The sequence below is a fragment of the Arachis hypogaea genome, chromosome 19 (assembly GCF_003086295.3).
Source record: "Arachis hypogaea cultivar Tifrunner chromosome 19, arahy.Tifrunner.gnm2.J5K5, whole genome shotgun sequence".
Taxonomy (NCBI): domain Eukaryota; kingdom Viridiplantae; phylum Streptophyta; class Magnoliopsida; order Fabales; family Fabaceae; genus Arachis; species Arachis hypogaea.
The window spans coordinates 91,648,255-91,666,970 of record NC_092054.1 but is presented as its reverse complement, the minus strand read 5'-3'; the positions used below and the strand labels follow the sequence as shown (position 1 = coordinate 91,666,970).

Sequence of the window (18,716 nt, the reverse complement as noted above, 5' to 3'; positions counted from 1 at the left end):
GTTTTCATATCTTTGTAATTGAATTCAGAGCTATGACTCACTAAACCCCCTTTCATTGGGTTAGGGAGCTCTATTGTAATTCAATGAATCAATAATAGTTTATCTTCTTCTTCAATCTTTTCTCTTGAATTTTGTTAGAAAGCTTCTCGATCTAATTCCATTGGGTGGTTGTCTTGGGAAAGAAACTACCCATAATTGGAATCCTTCGGAACCTTGGGAAAGGAATGGAGGATTCATGCTAGAGAAGCTTTCTCACAGTGAATTGGATTGGGGTTTGGATGGATATTGTGACATGTAATCCTACCAAATTGTGGTTCATGAAACTGTGTGGTATAATCAGTGATCGAGCATCATCTCTTCTTATGAACATTTAAACCAAGGGATTGGGAATTTGTTTGTTTTTAGAGAGAATTGGTGAGCCAAGGGATTGGGATCCAATCATATAAGATTGCCAAGCAAAATTCAATGAACGCATTGGTTGAGGAAGAGATAAACATGTTTTGATTCGGAGATCTCAATATCTCCTATAACCCAATGAATTCCCCATTTCTGATTTCCAATTTCTCTTTACATTCTGCAATTAAATTCATGCAATCACCCCCATTCCCTTTTAATTTCAGCAATTTAGCTTCTGCTCTTTACTTCATGCAATTTAAGATTCCGCAATTTCAATTTCTTGTCATTTACGTTTCCCGCCAATTTTACATTCCGTAATTCTCATCTAAATCTTGATTCCGCTCAACTAGAACATACTTCTAATCCGAATTGCTCATTCAACCAATCCTTGTGGGATTCGACCTCACTCTATTGTGAGTTTTTACTTGACGATAACCGGTGCACTTGCCGGAAGGAATTTTGCCGATCGTGCAATTTCCTAAATCGTAGCATAACTAGTTTATGCGCATCAAGTTTATGGCGCCGTTGCCGGGGATTGGTTTTCGATTGACAATTCTCAAATTGGAAGTTAACTAGATTGAGCATTTTTTTTTGTTTGATTAATTCAGTACAAGTTACTTGTTGAATTTCAATTTCTGCACTCTGTTACATGCTTTCTTTCTTTATGCCTTTAAATTCAAGCAACTAACTCACTGACTCACTAACTGTTTGAATTAATTCCTCAACTGCTCTAACCATACTCTTCCATTAACCAAGAGTATTTCACTTGTTTGTTGCCTGTGCTGTGTTCTTATATGACAGGTAGGAGAGGAGAGACATCAACTCCTCCATATACCGAACCAGAGAGGAACCTTCATAGACTGAGAAGGGAAGCAAGAGGGAAGAGAGTACTGGGAGAAGAGGAATCTGAAGGAGAATCTGAGGACAATTTTGAGGAAGCTTTGGATCTCAACATGGATAGAGAAGTTCACAACCATGAGAGAGCTGATGGAAACAATGCCATTCCTGAGAGGAGGGTTCTTAGTTCATACATAAACCCAACCTTTGGGAATTGTGGTAGCAGCATCCAGAAACCACCCATTCAGGCCAACAATTTTGAGCTCAAACCACAGCTAATATCACTTGTAGAGAATCATTGTTCATTTGGTGGAAGTGCTAATGAAGACCCAAACCAACATCTCACAAAATTCCTGAGAATTTGCGACACTGTGAAGTCCAATGGAGTCCAGGAAGATGCATATAAACTGCTTTTGTTCCCATTTTCACTTAGGGACAAGGCAGCTAAGTGGCTGGAATCATTCCCAAGGGGGAGCCTAACAACCTGGGATGAGGTGGAAAGCAAGTTTCTGGCACGTTTCTACCCCCACAAAAGGTCAATAGGCTTCGATCTGAGGTTCAGACGTTTAGACAACAAGATGGTGAAACTCTCTACGAGGCATGGGAGAGATTCAAGGATTTGACAAGGAAATGCCCACCAGACATGTTCCATGACTGGGTGCAATTGCATATTTTCTATGATGGACTGTCTTATGAATCAAGGAAGGCTGTAGACCATTCATCAGGAGGTTCGTTGAACAGGAAAAAGACTGTGGAAGAAGCCATTGAAGTGATTGAGACAGTGGCTGAGAATGAGTACTACTATGCATCAGAGAGACACAACACTAAGGGAGTCATGGAGCTGAACCATGTTGATACAATTCTAGCCCAAAACAAGGTGTTTGCCAAGCAACTAGCAGAGCTTACCAGGCAATTAGAAACAAAGCAAGTGGCTGCAATACACACACAAGATCAAGAGGAAGTAAGCATTGAAGGAGGTGATTGGGAAGAGGCCAACTATGTGGGAAACCAACAAAGGCAATCATATGATCCACATTCCAACACTTACAATCCAGGATGGAAAAATCACCCAAACTTTGGGTGGGGAAACCAGCAAAACCAACATAACAAGTCCACATACCAAAACTCCAACCAAAGATCATACCAAGCCACACAAAACACTTACTCTCAACCACCATATCATAGCCAAAATAATCAACCTACCCAACCTAACCCGAACCAACAATTTCAAGATCAATTAAACAGGATAGAAGGAGTGCTGGCACACATGGGTCAGGACATAATTGAATTGAAAAGCTTCAGGGATGATGTGAGAACTACCTTATGAAACCATGGTGAAAAACTCAAGAGGATGGAGTCTCAAGTAGGAGAGCTATCTCAACAGGCCCCCAAATCAACTGCAGTGTTCCCTAGTGACACAGAAAAGAATCCTAAAGGGGAGCAAAAGGGAGTGAGATGGGAAGAATGCAAAGCCATCACCATATTGAAAGAAGTCTCAGAAGAAGAAGGAATCAGATCCTCAGAACAGGAGCCAGAAATCTTGAAGGAAGGTGTGGAGGAAGCTAAGCAGGAAAGTGAAACTGAGCAAGCCAAGGAACTGCAAAAAGGCACGATGGAAACATACCAACCAAAAGCACCATTTCCTCAGAGGTTAGGAGGAGGTGAAAAAGGGAAAACCTATTCAAGGTTTTTAGAGACATTTAAGTCTCTCCATATCAATATTCCCTTTCTTGAGATTCTCCATCAAATGCCTACACACATCAAGTATTTAAAGGAATTGTTGAGCAAGAAAAGAGTTTTGAAGGGAGGACAAACGGTGACAATGAACAAAGAATGCAGTGCCCTCATCAAGAAGGACACAGTCTCTAAAAAAACAGACCCAGGAAGTTTTCATATTCCTTGCATTATAGGAGAAACAAAAATTGACAGAGGATTCTGTGATCTAGGAGCTAGCATAAATGTGATGCCTCTAACTCTTATGAAGAAGCTACAACTGAATGAGGTGAGATCCACTGATGTAATCATACAACTGGCTGACAAAACTCAGAAGCAAGCTGAAGGGGTAGTTGAGAATGTGCTGGTGAAAGTGGGAGATTATTACTTCCCCACAGACTTTGTCATTTTGGACATGGAGGAAAGCTACCTACACCCTATCATTCTGGGAAGACCATTTCTAGCCACTACCAGAGCGCTCATAGATGTAGAACAAGGAGAGCTAATTCTGAGAATACATGATGAACAGCTCATTTTCAAAGTTTTCAAACCTGCATCTGAGCCTGAACCAGAACCTGAAAAGCCTAAGGATGATAGTAGCCATCTGTGTTTGGAGGAAAGTAATCCAGCAGCTGAAATTCTAAAACAGTCTTTGGAAGGCAAACAGGAGTTGCAAGAGTTAAAGCCACAAGAATCAATGGAAACAGATCAGAAGGATCCTCCTAGCATAAGGGTCAATGAAGAAATCCTCAAGAGAAAGGGAAGAATAATAGGGAAATTGCCAAGAGGGTGGAGAAACAAGAAAATTCCCACTGAAGGTTTTTCTCCGGGAGATAAAGTGATATCAAGTCATTATCTGCCAATCCCACCTGGCATCAAAACCATTCCTTCCCAGCTCCCTCAAGTGTTCACAATCAGGAAAGTTCTTTCTATGGAACATTTAGAGGTCATGAAGGAATCAAGTGGGGACGTTTGCATAGTGAGAGGAGAAGACGTCAAGCACTACAATCCACCCTAACAAGGGACAACCGTCAAGCTAGTGACGTTAAAGAAGCGCTTCATGGGAGGCAACCCATGTTTTTAATATCCTTACTCTTTTTTGTTTTGTTTTGCATCTAATAAAGCATGGTTTCTTATGCATGAACTTGAATCCTCAGGACAACTGCTGAAAGAGTGCACTAAACATTGCATATAAAATACAATTTATCTCTAAGTTTGGTGTGCCTGAGGGCACTCCAAACTTTATTCAAAATGCATTCAATTTTTCATGCAAAGAGCACAACCAAACATTAAGTTGGTGTTCCTCTTTGAGCACGGTTCATGAAAAGCAAGAAGTTCCTCTGGATTTCGAAATTCATGACAAGTAGACCATTCGCATGTTTTAATACTTTGGTTTCAATTACTTAGGGTAGTAAATTTGTTTAGAATCAAAGAGCCAAAGTGACTATGATTTATTAGAATTATGCACATTCATTAAGGACAACCAATATGGATTTCATGTCATTAGGAGACTTTACCAAACACTAAGTTTGGTGTCCAATAATAAGTGTGCATACATACAAAAGTCACGGCTATAAGCTCATGAAGTCAATCATTGATTTACATGTGCAAGTACTATTCATCATTCACATGGACCGAAAAATGATAGCAAACTTGTTTGTTTGTGCAGGTACAAAAGAAAAGACAAAAATGGAGGAAAAAGACAAAGGGAGGTACGGTACTTGGTCAAAAAGAAAAGTTCACAAGTCTTTGAAGCTAACACATGGGAAAAGGAAGTTCTGCAAGAAAAGATTGCTACATGTACAACCTAATGCACCCAGAATACTTCCAAGAAAATGAAAAGCAATTCGTCCTTCTCCCTAATTCATATATTTACCATCAAGCCACCCTTCACAAACCACCCTAGCCGTCCATTTTTCACTTACGGGCCCTATAAAGAACCACTTGGGGAACGAGTTCAACACCACCAAATCTCCTTCATGCACATTTTCTTCATCATAGCATAAACTATCTCTTGCCGAAAACAACCTCCCCACATTTCCAACAACACTTCTTGCTTCACCTTGTCAACTTTAGCTTGTCACTTACCCCAAGACTAAAGAACCAATGGCAACTTCATCTAGCCACAAAAGAAGAAAAGACAAGCAACCAATGGAGGAGAACAGGGAATTCGATGCAAGGAGATACAAATCAGTTTTCCATGAGATTCAAGCCGAATGGATGAGACCTAAAAGGGTACTAGCTGAGGTTCCCTTTGACCTTGAAAAGGATGAGTTCCCAGGTGTTTGGGAGAAGATCAAAAAGAGGAAGTGGGAGCTCCTGACTAAGCCAATCACTAAAATCAACATCAACTTGGTGAAGGAGTTCTATGCAAATGCAGTAAGGGAAGACTCAACCAAGAAACCCACATACAAAAGCTATGTGAGAGGGGTGGAAGTTGACTTCAGCCCCAAGGCAATCATGAAAACTCTTGGCCTGAAAAACATACATTTCAGCCAAGCAAGTTATGAGGAAAGGATGATAGGAGAACCTGACTACACGACTATTGCTGAAGATCTTTGTGCCATCAGAGCTGAATGGGTGAGAAAAACAAGAGGGGCTCCAAGAGTCTTGAGAAGGGGAGACCTAACACCTGAAGCTAAAGGGTGGTATGCAATAGTTAGGAGATCCATCCTACCCACTGCAAACTCTTCAGAAATAGTCCCTAAAAGAGCCATCTTGCTTCATTGCATTATGGTGGGAGGGGAGATCAAAGTTCATAAACTCATTGCTGAACAGATACAAGAGTTTAGTGAGAAAAGTGACCCTGAATCCTGGCTCCACTTCCCTAGCACCATCATTAGACTATGCATCGATGCCCAAGTACCACTTGAAGATGAAAGACCTAATTGGCTATATCCTGGATTGGCCATAACTGCGTATAGAATGACTCTTGGCCCAACTGCTCCAAGACATACAAGAAGAAGAAATGAAGAAGGGCCACAAGCGGAAGCAGAGCAAGAAGCAGAACAAGAAGGACAGGAAGGAGAAGACAGAGAAGAAGAGCAAGAAGAGCAAGCAATCCCAGAAAGAAGACAACGAATTCCCAGAGACCCCATGGATATGAGCAGAATGCAGGAAATCATGGAAGGAATGTCTCAACAATACATGAGGTCTCAGGAGAGACAAGAGGACTTTCACCTAAAAATGATGGATATGCAAAGGAACTTTGAATCAAGATTCTTAGATCTGCAAAGGGAACAGAATTTACACTTACAGGAATCCTTCAGCCACATATGCCAACACCAAGATGCCAATGTCTTGGCAATCAAGGAAGCCACCACTTTAAAGAATGCAAGATATTTAGTCCAAGCTGATTACAACATCAGTTCGCAAATCAAGCTTAACTACATAGGGGAACATCTACACAAGATGGACCCAGCATTCCCAGCTTTTGATGAGTATTTCAAAGGGAGGAAAGAAAGAGAAATAAACAAGGCAATGATCCTTGAAAAAGGAGTGGAAGAAACAATGAAAAAGGCTGGATTCTGGAAAAAGCTCATAAGAAAAGACAAAGGAAGCACAAGTGGTCAAAAAGAGGCAGGAAGCAAGAAGAAGCAGGATCCCAAGAATTAAGAAGAACCAAGCAATAAATAAGAGGTGGTCTCGTTCCTTAATAATCAAATGATAATTGGTGAATTGTCTTTATGAGCTTTCTTTCATCATAAGTCATTTAAGTTTTATGTGGAGTTTTTTTTTTAGTATGAGTGTCTGTTTATTGCTTTGAATAAAGTGAATGCCTAGATGTTTGGATATAACTTGACCTTCTTAAACAAGTGCTTGCCATGCTTGTTCTGTTTCCAAAAATAAAAGAAAAGTTTGAACAAAAGTAACTTGGCTAAATTAGTGACAAATCAAGTAGAATTAAGTGGTGGTATGCATGCTTGATTGTTCAGTCAGATCACTGGAAATAGAGTGTAGAATTATCATTTTTTATGTAGAAATTGAAAACTGTCTATGGATCTTGATGAATAAATGTCTTTGGCAATGAAAAAGAAAGAAAAAGAAGAAGAAAAAGCCACTGAAAAAGGGCAACCAAAAAGAAAAAAAAAATTGAGAAAATAAGCTAGGCACCAATGGTTTGAACTTCTGAGACAAATGCCTGTGGTGTTCATGTATTAAGGATATGCTTGGATGAATAGGTTCTGAGGAGTGTTTCAACACTTGGTAACTTGGGTTAACTAACCCGGGATTATCAACCAAAAGTCCATTATCAAGAGCAACCTAAATACAAAACATTTAGTCACACAAAGAGGTGCTGGGCACCAATGTCTCAAGAAGAAATGTGAACTAAAATGCCTGAAGTGGATATGTGTAGTGCACTGATAAGAAAAAGAAAATGCCAAAGGCTTGTGCAACACATGACACCAAGCAAACAAGGAGCAAAGGAGCTCTAAGAAAAAGAAAAGAAAAACAAAGAAGAGAAAAGTGCCAAGGACATAAGAATAACAAGAGGCCATAGCAGTGTTTGATGGATGCAATGAAAAAGTGATAATCTTACCTGATAAGTATGAAAAAGTGATGCTGCAACTTTTTGCATAAAACCCTTCTGATAAACTTCAAATGCCTGCTAATATAGCCAATGTAATTGCTTTCTGTTTCATACTTTCTTCTCAAATAACTCAGGACTTGCTTAGGGACAAGCAAGTATTAAGTTTGGTGTTGTGATGCCAAGGCATCTTAGGCTAGTTTCACTAGCATTTTTTTGATAGTTTTAGTTGTTTTATGCATTTTCTTGAGCTTAAAGTAACCAAGAATGGTTAAAATAAGAACAAAGCAATGAACCATCCAAACAGTATGATTTTGATGCAAATTCCATGAGTTTTTAGTGATATTACTTGAATGCTATGAATGGAAGATTTCTCATGTAATTTTGCAAGACTTTGATGCAATTGTTTGAATGATTTCAGGGAAGAAGAGGCTAGGCAAGGAAGCAACAAAGTCAATAAAGGAAGCTTGAATATCACATGTGGAGTTTAAGTTCCAGTTTAAGCCTAAACTGGAGCTTAAACGCCAGAATCATGAAGGCTAAGAAATGCTGAAACTGAAGTTTAACCTCCAGTTTAACCTTAAACTGGAGGTTAAACGCCAGAATGAAAGTCTCACCAAAAGAAGCATTTCCACGTTTAACCTCCAGTTTAACCTTAAACTGGAGGTTAAACGCCAGAATGAGAATGCCAATCAGGAAGCATTTCCACGTTTAACCTCCAGTTTAACCTTAAACTGGAGGTTAAACGCCAGAAATGGGAAGTGTACCAGGGAGCCATTTCCACGTTTAAGCTCCAGTTTAACCTTAAACTGGAGCTTAAACGTGTTCGACCAAGTTTTCTCCTCCAGGGTTGCTTTCTCCATTTCCACGTTTAAGCTCCAGTTTAACCTTAAACTGGAGCTTAAACGTGTTCGACACCTCCAGGGCTACCTTTCTCAGCTTCCACGTTTAAGCTCCAGTTTAACCTTAAACTGGAGCTTAAACGTGTTCGACCTCCAAGATGCCTTCTTCCATTTCCACGTTTAAGCTCCAGTTTAACCTTAAACTGGAGCTTAAACGTGTTCGACCTCCAGGGCTGCCTTTTCTATCTCCACGTTTAAGCTTCAGTTTAACCTTAAACTGAAGCTTAAACGTGTTCGACTAAGTTACCCTCCAGGGCTGCCTTCTTCCATTTCCACGTTTAAGCTTCAGTTTAACCTTAAACTGAAGCTTAAACGTGCTTCCACAAAAGGCATCACTGGAAGTGTCTGGCGTTTAAGCTACAGTTTAAGCTTAAACTGCAACTTAAACGCCACTCTTGGAAAAGGTTTCTGGGCCAACAATATTGCGGTTTAAGTTAGTATTTGAGCACAAACATTAACTTAAACTTACTCTGGTATGAAACCCAATTGAATATCATGGTTTATGGGATTGGGCCTGAAGGATTGATGAGTCTGAAATTTCAATTTATTGAGTCATGTGTCATTATTTGATTATCACTAAGATTGGCTCAATGAATGTTACAGAATTTGGATCAACAGCCTCATCAAGATTATGGATCATAAACCCAAGGCAAAAGGAAAGCAGGGAGAGGCCTCAAAGCCCAAGAAACACAACAGAAGCTCAATATAGAAAGTGTATAAATAGGATAGAATTTAAGTTAGAGAGGACTTTTACCTTTTCATTGAGCTAGTTTTCATATCTTTGTAATTGAATTCAGAGCTATGACTCACTAAACCCTCTTTCATTGGGTTAGGGAGCTCTATTGTAATTCAATGAATCAATAATAGTTTATCTTCTTCTTCAATCTTTTCTCTTGAATTTTGTTAGAAAGCTTCTCGATCTAATTCCATTGGGTGGTTGTCTTGGGAAAGAAACTACCCATAATTGGAATCCTTCGGAACCTTGGGAAAGGAATGGAGGATTCATGCTAGAGAAGCTTTCTCACAGTGAATTGGATTGGGGTTTGGATGGATATTGTGACATGTAATCCTACCAAATTGTGGTTCATGAAACTGTGTGGTATAATCAGTGATCGAGCATCATCTCTTCTTATGAACATTTAAACCAAGGGATTGGGAATTTGTTTGTTTTTAGAGAGAATTGGTGAGCCAAGGGATTGGGATCCAATCATATAAGATTGCCAAGCAAAATTCAATGAACGCATTGGTTGAGGAAGAGATAAACATGTTTTGATTCGGAGATCTCAATATCTCCTATAACCCAATGAATTCCCCATTTCTGATTTCCAATTTCTCTTTACATTCTGCAATTAAATTCATGCAATCACCCCCATTCCCTTTTAATTTCAGCAATTTAGCTTCTGCTCTTTACTTCATGCAATTTAAGATTCCGCAATTTCAATTTCTTGTCATTTACGTTTCCCGCCAATTTTACATTCCGTAATTCTCATCTAAATCTTGATTCCGCTCAACTAGAACATACTTCTAATCCGAATTGCTCATTCAACCAATCCTTGTGGGATTCGACCTCACTCTATTGTGAGTTTTTACTTGACGATAACCGGTGCACTTGCCGGAAGGAATTTTGCCGATCGTGCAATTTCCTAAATCGTAGCATAACTAGTTTATGCGCATCAGCCGCGGTAGGGGGCAGTGGTGGTGGAAGGAAAAGAGGAAGAAGGAGGAGAGGGAAGGAAGAAGAGAGGGGGGTGTCAGTGGGTGGTGCGGTGGGGTTAGGGTTCGCGTGACTTGGGGTTAGTGGATTCAAATCCACGCGAACGCGTGGGCGCGATCGCGTGGATAGGGAGAAATGGGATTGACGCAATCGCGTGGAATGGGTAAAAGATGAATGACGCGGTCACGTGAGGCACGCGACCACGTTGCTGAAATTTGTGCTAGACGCACACTTCCAGCGTCGTTTCAGCGCAACTCTCTGTCTTCAATTAGGGGGCCATAATATCCATGCGACGCGGACGCGTCGCTCACGCTTTTGCGTGGGATGAGTGTTTTGCAAGTGACGCGTTCGCGTCAGGGACGTGGACACGTGGGCCGTTTTGTGCTAAACGCACACTAGCCGCACGATTCCAGCCCAGATTTCTGGGCGTTGGATTTTTACGCCGATTTCCAGATCACGCGTTCGCGTAAGGGACGCGGACGCGTAGGAGGTATTTTTTGCAACTGACGCAAACGCGTTAGCGACGCGGTCGCGTGGAACAATTTTTGCCAAAGGCACGCCTCCAGCCACGCATTCGCGTGACTTTCTGTTCACTTTCCTTTTCTTCCTAATGCACTTTGTGACGCGGACGCGTCAGCGACGCTTACGCGTCGCGTGCATTTTTTTTTTTTTAGTAATTATGCAGTACGCAATGCTGATGCAAATGCTATGAATAATATTCAGGTTCAATGAAAATAATATAACATAAAAACAAACAACACGAAATAAAAATTAAAAAAGAAACGACCATACCATGGTGGGTTGTCTCCCACCTAGCACTTTTAGTTAAAGTCCTTAAGTTGGACATTTGATGAGCTTCCTGTTATGGTGGCTTATGCTTAAATTCATCCAGAAATCTCCACCAATGTTTGGAATGCCAACAGCCTCCGGGGTCCCAAACTAGGTATGTGAAGCTTTTGAGCAGCTTCAAATAGATTCTCATGCTCCCGGGGTGATGAATGTCAGAATATTTTCTAGGATCCCAAACTTTGTTTTTAAATCCGCCTTCGTCTTGATCTATATTCTTCCATCCGGGCGGTTAAGAAATTGTCTTCTCACCAAGATGACTAAACGTCTTCCGAGACCCATTCAATTGAACTTGGTACCAATCCGTGCACTTCGAATTGAAGCGTGGAACCTTATTGAATCTTGCACACCAGTTCTGAGTACGAGCCATTTCCCTCTTACTCTTAAAGCCGCAGAGACCTCTAAGCTGGCCATCTGTTTCAAGCAAACCATATTCAAGTGGAAAAGTAAAGGTAAAGGTTAAGGATTGTACCCACTTGAAGCTTGTATTAGGTGGTAATGGCCTTCGGATAGGTGTTTCCAGTGGTTCTGTAAGCTCTACTCCCTTGTATTTTTCTGTGAATTCCTCCACTTCCTTACAAAATTCTTCAACTGCAACTGCGTCCTGATCAAAGTCTTCTATGTCTTCCCCGTCACTTAAGTCATACGTTGGAGGTTGAGAGAAATCTACCTCGACGTCATCTTCATATTCACTTGGATAAGGTTCTCCAGGCTCATGGAGTTCAGTTGCAGATGCAAGTTCATGACTAGGAGAGGTTGATTCATGATCATCACTGCTTGTGGAATCAATTTCTTGGTCTGTTCCGTCCAATTTTTCACAAGGTATATGCTTTGGAGGTTGTGCACTATCCTCCTTGGCATCAAATTCGAATGTCTCGGCGGAATTCTTCACAGTTCTCGATTCCCATGGAGGTTCAGCGTCTCCTAAATCTTCAACCATTTCTTCCTCTACAGCTATCATGGCTTCCTCCACCTGTTCTAATACAAAGTCATGCTCCTCATTGTCCACCGAAGTTTCTAGGGTCTCCTTCATGCTACGCTCTTCTTTTGATTCTCCACATACATCTGTGGGAGTATTTTGAGCGCTCAGACGTCGGGAAGCTATTATATTTACTACCTTAGTTAAGGCAGTAGTGAGTTCCAATACGCCCCTTTGCATATTCGCTTGCCCTTGAAGAAGAACACGAAGTTTGTCATTCATTGGAGGTTGGGGTGGGTATGAGGGTTCATTGGTTGGGGAAGAGGGTTCAAAATAAGAATGTGGTGGTTCTTGGGAGTAATTGGATTGGAATTGTGGTGGATAAGGGTCATACGGTGGTGAATGGTGAAAAGGAGCTTGTGAGTGTGGTGGTTCAAAGCTACATTGAGAGGATAGTCTATAAGCACAGGGTGGGGCTTGTTGGTAATTACAAGGGGGTCCACCATATCTATCAGCTTGGTATGCATTGTAGAGTGGTCCTTGCCCATGATATCTTGGAGGGTGTTGTTGCCTAAAAGGTTGATCAGATCCTCTTGGCTCCATCCATCTTTGACTGCTTAGACCTTGATGTATATTCCTGTTATAGCTTTCATTTCTTTCAACAAATTTAGAACCAAACTCAAGTGAGAGGGATGAGAATTCATAGTAGCTAATAGAAATAAAATGGAAAAACAAAAACAAATAAACAAGTAAAAGAAAAATCTTTACAATAACCAATAATAAGGCACACGTTTCCAATTCCCCGGCAACGGCGCCATTTTGAAGAGAGAACTTTTGCGTGGTCTAGAAATTCGCAGATAAATCCTCGTTGCAGGTATAGCTTCTAAACCAACAAAAGTCCTTTCTTAGAAAAGTTTTGGTTGTCACAGGTAACAAACCCAATAAAATTTATAAACCGAAGTATTCAAACCTCGGGTCGTCTTCTCAAGGAATTGCAGGGAGGTATGTTCTTATTATTGGTTATGAGTTTTGTAAATTGCGGGTTTTGAAAGTAAAGAACAAGTAATTTAAATGACAAGTAGAATAAATAAATAACTATAAAATAAACTCTCGGCAAGGTATGAAAATTCGGAAGTCTTATCCTAGTTATTCTTATGAGAATTGAGTTTAACCCCACTTAGTTAACCTAAAGCGAAGGAAAGTCAAGTGGACTAATTAGTTAGATTCCGAAGTCCTAGCCAACTCCTAAGGAAAGACTAGAGTTAGTGGAATTCTAATCAATTAGAGGAATTAATCAACAATCATGATAAGTTTAACAACTCAAGAGCCTCTAGTTAATCAATTAAAGCCAAGAATATAGAAAAAAAAAACTAAATAAGAATCATAAATCTGAAATACCTTAATTGTATTTAATAAAAGGAAATTAATCCAAACATAAAGAGTTCATAAGCCGATTTGACAACATAAGTAATTAAATGAGAGCATTGAAGTATCTGAAAGTAGAAGAGAAATATAAAGTAAAAGAAATATTGAACCTGATGAAGAGTTGAAATCCTAAATCCTTTAAGAGGAATCCTAATCCTAAAACCTAAGAGAGAGGAGAGAACCTCTCCCTCTAAAAGCTACATCTAAACTATGAAAAGTGAATAATTGAAGACCTCCTATGAATGGATACATTCCCGCACTTTATAACCTCTAATCTGTGCTTTCTGGACTTGGATCTGGGCCAAAAGAATGTTTTGGAAATCGCTGGGAGCATTTTCTGCAGTTTCTGGTGCGTAGCATCTGTCACGCATCCGCGTGGGTCACGCAGTCGCGTCATCTGGAGTTTTCCTTATCACGCGTTCGCTTCGGTCACCCATATGGGTCATCTGTGTTCTGCTCAAGGCACGCATCCGCATCAGTCACGAGTTCGCGTCACTGCCTTTTTGCGCTAGGTATGCGGCCGCGTCGTCCATGCGTTCGCGTCGCTGCCAGTTTCTTCAAAAACTCCATTTTGTGCTTTCCTTCCATTTTTGTATGTTTCCTTTCCATCCTTTAAATCATTCCTGCCTTAGGAGATCTGAAATACTTAACACACAAATCACGGCATCGAATGGTAATAAAAAATATTTAAAATAAATATTTTTAAAGCATAGGAAACATGTTTTCACATATATCACATAATAAGGAAGGGAAAGTAAAACCATGCAATTTCACATGAATAAGTGGGTGAAGGATTGAATAAATCACTTGAATTGAGCACAAAATATATCATAAAATATAGGTTTATCAGCAACTAAGTGGAATTAACTCTTTGTAATTGCCATATTGTGGTCAATAATCCAATATAGGATACCTTGACTCTTGATCTTTGCCAAGAACCATATTAGTTATTAGTTTATTTTCTTGTAATTTATATTTTATTATTAATCAAACCCAAAACCCCCAAAAATATACACTCATAACCAATAATATGCACACTTCCCTGCAATTCCTAGAGAGAGTTAGAATTCTAGAGAGAGAATCTCTCTTCTCTTTCTAGATTTTAAGGTTCTTTAGTTTTATTTCTTTTAGATCTAGATCTCAATCTTCCTTCAATTTAGTTTTTCTTTACTTTTATTTGTTCTAGTACTTTAGTTCATTTATTTCTCTTGTTAATTTCTTTAGTTTACTAATTTAGTTTATGAACTCTTTTGTTATTCTCAATTTCCTTTGAATGCAATTTTATGTTTCCATGTCTTTTTATGTTTACCTTAGTTGCTATTATTAATTTCTTGTTTATGTTAGTTATAGTTTTCATTAATTCTTGCATTTTATGGTGTTTCTCTTTATTGCATTCTATGTGTTTGATGAAATGTTTCTTTTAGTTATGAGTTAGATTTTCCTATTCTTGCCTTGGGTTGGTAACTTGGGTGATCTTGAGTTACCAATGTCCAAATGATTGATAATTGGTTTCCATTGACACTAGTCTTCACTAAGTTAATTAGCGAGTGGATAGGACTAATGGGTTAGGATTAATGAAACTCATTTGACTTTCCTTCAATTGTTAGAGGATGACAAAATGGGATTGATCCTTGCAATTATCATATTGTGGTTGGTAACAAGGATAGTGATCCTTAACCATCAACCATTACCAAGACCTTTTACCATTTGAATTTCCTTTCCTTCTTTAGTTAATTTCACAAAAATAATTTTGCTGTAAGTATAGTCCAAACCAACAATTAATCCTCAATCAAAGTTTAATTTGTTTATCACAAGTACAAACCTCAATAAAAATAACCGAAGTATTTAAAGCTCGGGTCGTCTCTCAAGGAATGGCAGGGAAGTGTGCATATTATTGGTTATGAATGTATATTTTTGGGGGTTTTGGGTTTGATTAACAATAAAATATAAATTGCAAGAAAATAAACTAACAACTAATATTGGTCTTGGCAAGGATCAAAAGTCAAGGTATCCTATCTTGGATTATTGACCACAACATGGCAATTACAAAGAGTTAATTCCACTTAGTTGCCCTCTAACATCGGAGGATTAAGTCAAGTGGACATAGTTGGCCCTAGAACCACTAACAACCCTAAATCACCAATAAAACTGTACATCAATGATCTCAAGGGTACTAAATCCTCAATCACTAGCCAAGAGTACCAAAATCTATTCTAAAATTCAACCAAGCACTTTGCATGCTTTTCTCTTCACTTCTTCCATACAATCCTTACCTTATAAACCTGAAATCACTCGACAAACATATCAAGGCAACGAATGAAATTAAAGTGAATTAAATTTAACTAATTAAAGGCCTAAAAAACATGTTTTTAACCATTAAGCACAATTAGGATAAATTTATGAAACCATGCTATTTTGTTGAATAAATGGAAGAAAAGTTAACAAAATCTACGAAATACAATACAAAATAAACCACAAAATTGGAGCTTATCACCAATCGTAACAAAATTTCATAAACATTGTGCATAATAAGTGGACAACAAGTCACCAACACAGCATATAGTACCTCAATTAAGAATGCATCCAAATGTGATTGTTTAATATCAACTTTTGCAAGCAAAAATAAAAAAGTTAAACAATCATAGGGATTGAAACATTAAGCAGTTAAGTCAATTAAGACAAACATACAAATATAATTTTACAAATTCTTGAATAGCCACTAACTTTATCTTTCAAAGTTAAACAATCATAGAGATTGACACATGTTTATTAGGGAAGATTGCATCTCCATCACCGTAAGTAAAAAAGTAACTAGATCTGATAATGTCTAACTTATCAAAGCTAATAATCTATGTTCTCCAAGTAAGAAAAGTGATCCCTTAGAGATTACACATTTGTTGAATCCAACATACATTACAAGTTCCAAATTATTGTTATTATAAGTTAAATATGAAGCTGCGAAGTTCTAACAGCAACACAGACTTTCTTAATAATAAAACGGATTAACAGTAGGCTTTTTCCTATGAAATTCGCATTCCCTTAATACAAAACATATTAAAGACCAGTCATTTGCTTACCAAATGTGTAGGGACATGGAAATGTTGAACCTTCCCGTAATGTGTTCCGGTACAAGACAATAGTATCATTAATGCATTCCCAGTTTGCGGTTTCATTTGCAGTAGTTTCCTTCTCATTCAAAGGCCTTAGCCTTATCAAGACAAGAATCTAAATGAACATTCTCTTCCAACAAAAATTAATATTAATAAAGAAATGACGTTTAATACGAAAACAATTCTGTACTATCATTTCACATTGATTTTTGTCATGGTCCAGCCTTTACCTTCATTTTTTAAATTCATGCTTATTTAATTGAAATGAAATATTATACCGCCATATTGGGTTTCTAAACTAATCACACTTATAACAGTATGATCCTCTATACTTGTTCCCTATTTGTATAAAAACAAACACCAAACCAAATAAAATCCAAAAATTGCAGACTAAACATAACACTAGAATAAGGAAGAACTAACAAAACAGAACATCTCTCTTTTCACATTTGGATAAGATGAAACACTAAACCAAATAAAACCCAAAAACTGGAAACTCTGAACAATTAAATTAAACCATCAATACCAATCAACAAAAATTAAACAAAATCAAAACCCTGATCGTTAATGCTTAAAGTACGAAGCAAATTAACCTGCTGATAGTTGATGTAGAAAAACTAGAAGAATAGAACAGGCAAAGTACTAGCAGTTCAGCACCACCTAGCAGTAGCTGAGCACTACCACAGTTGTAGCAGAACAGAACCAAACATCGAGAAGTTTAAAGAAAAAAAGCTAAACCAAATATCAAAATAGAACAAAAAATAGTTTAGAAAAATAAAAAAATGAAAAACCAAGAAAATCAAAACAACAAATCAAATTCAAAAATAAATAATCAGATCAAGAAAAAAATTGACCAAATAATTTACCACGCTCCAAACGCTGAACATGGCTAACAGTTGCCACTGACGGGTGGCAAGGAGGAGGGTTAAGAGAGGGAAACGGAGGTGCGACGAGTGAGGGAAAGGGAGACGGCGGCGCGACGACTTCAGAGAGGTAGACGACAATGGGACGGGTGTTGAGCCATGGAGGGACACGGAAGGAGTGCCGACGAAGGGAACACCGACCGAGTGGTTGTGAGAGAGGTTGAAAAACGAGTGTTATTGGGAGCGAGAGTGAAAGCGCCAGTGAAGAACGACCACTACTCCTACGTGAGAAGGATGGAGGAGGAGGAGAAAAGCGATGTCGCTGGGACTCACGAATGCGCCAAGAGAGCGACGACAAACCCACCGCCGCTGTTGCTGTCCTGTGTCTCAACATGAGAAGGATGGAGGAGGAGTGCTCGAATAAAGACAATGAGGGAGATGGGGAGGCGTTTCTACTACGCGAATTAGGGTTAGGGGAATGATGAATAAGGGTTTTGTTATTGCATTGTCACGCTGAGACACAATGCAATATAGATATATAAATCTTTATTTGCAGCATCTGAAACTTTTACTCCATAAATTTTCTCCCAAACCTATCAAGAAAATGATGAAGAAATATCTAAAGAAAATAAAACATATATCCAGGAAAAAAAGCTAAAAATTAATCTTTTTAATTGGAATTTGCTGAAACAGATGTCCATGAAATTTACTTTAATTAATGATGTACTATCATCTTCTCCACAAGAAACATTTGAGATCCCTAAAATGTAAATTTGGTGAGTCATGTGAGCTGAAAGAGCTAGGTTGTTCTTAATGAAAAGGATCATCAAAATCACTGTTTAGTTTTCAAAGATTTTTGTACCATGAATAAGTTGTTGATGAGTAGTAGCCAAAAGTGGAAGTGGAAAAGTAAGTGACTTGGCCATATCCAAAATGATTTCCTTGAATAAAGAAAAGTCAATAGCCATAATGAAAATATCAAATATTAAAAGGAATAACAATAACCAAAAGAATTAAAAACAGAAAGTTAAAAGAGCCAATTTTAAAAATCAAAAGACATTAATACAAATATACAATATTGTAGCTCTTTTCCAACCAGAAAGAAACAAGCAGTAAATAATTTATATCACTAGCACATTTACTCCTCACATAAGAGCTTTCTGGTGTTAGAGCATGTAAAAAGTACAGTTCTAATCAATCCGTGTGCTAAAACTAAAATTTAATTTGAAGAAGACAAGCGGTCAGAATCAAACTCTATTTCACTTGGTAATAAACTTGCCCATGATACCATAGTATTTAATTTATCATGATGTGTATTCTCATACATAATAAATTTATCATAACGTGTCAATTTGATTGGTGATCCTTAGAATTGAATATCATAACGTGTAAATTTATCATAACATAATACATTTTCATACGTAATAAAATTTAATTTGATTGCTCATAAAAAAATTATGAAT

The 18,716-nt window shown here is 38.4% G+C and overlaps 1 long non-coding RNA gene and 1 other non-coding gene across 2 annotated transcripts; both read right to left on the bottom strand.

Moving 5' to 3' along the window:
- Nucleotides 1-1,774: 1,774 nt before the first annotated feature.
- On the bottom strand, nt 1,775-1,878 carry LOC112781972 (small nucleolar RNA R71). Its single transcript, XR_003192718.1, has one exon. It is a non-coding gene; the product is annotated as a small nucleolar RNA R71 (small nucleolar RNA).
- Nucleotides 1,879-14,333: 12,455 nt separating this feature from the next.
- On the bottom strand, nt 14,334-18,195 carry LOC140181796 (uncharacterized). The gene is made up of 4 exons (XR_011877173.1): nt 18,116-18,195; nt 17,964-18,013; nt 17,257-17,846; nt 14,334-16,488 (listed from the first exon to the last, which is right to left on the bottom strand). It is a non-coding gene; the product is annotated as an uncharacterized lncRNA (long non-coding RNA).
- Between the last annotated feature and the right edge of the window lie 521 nt (nt 18,196-18,716).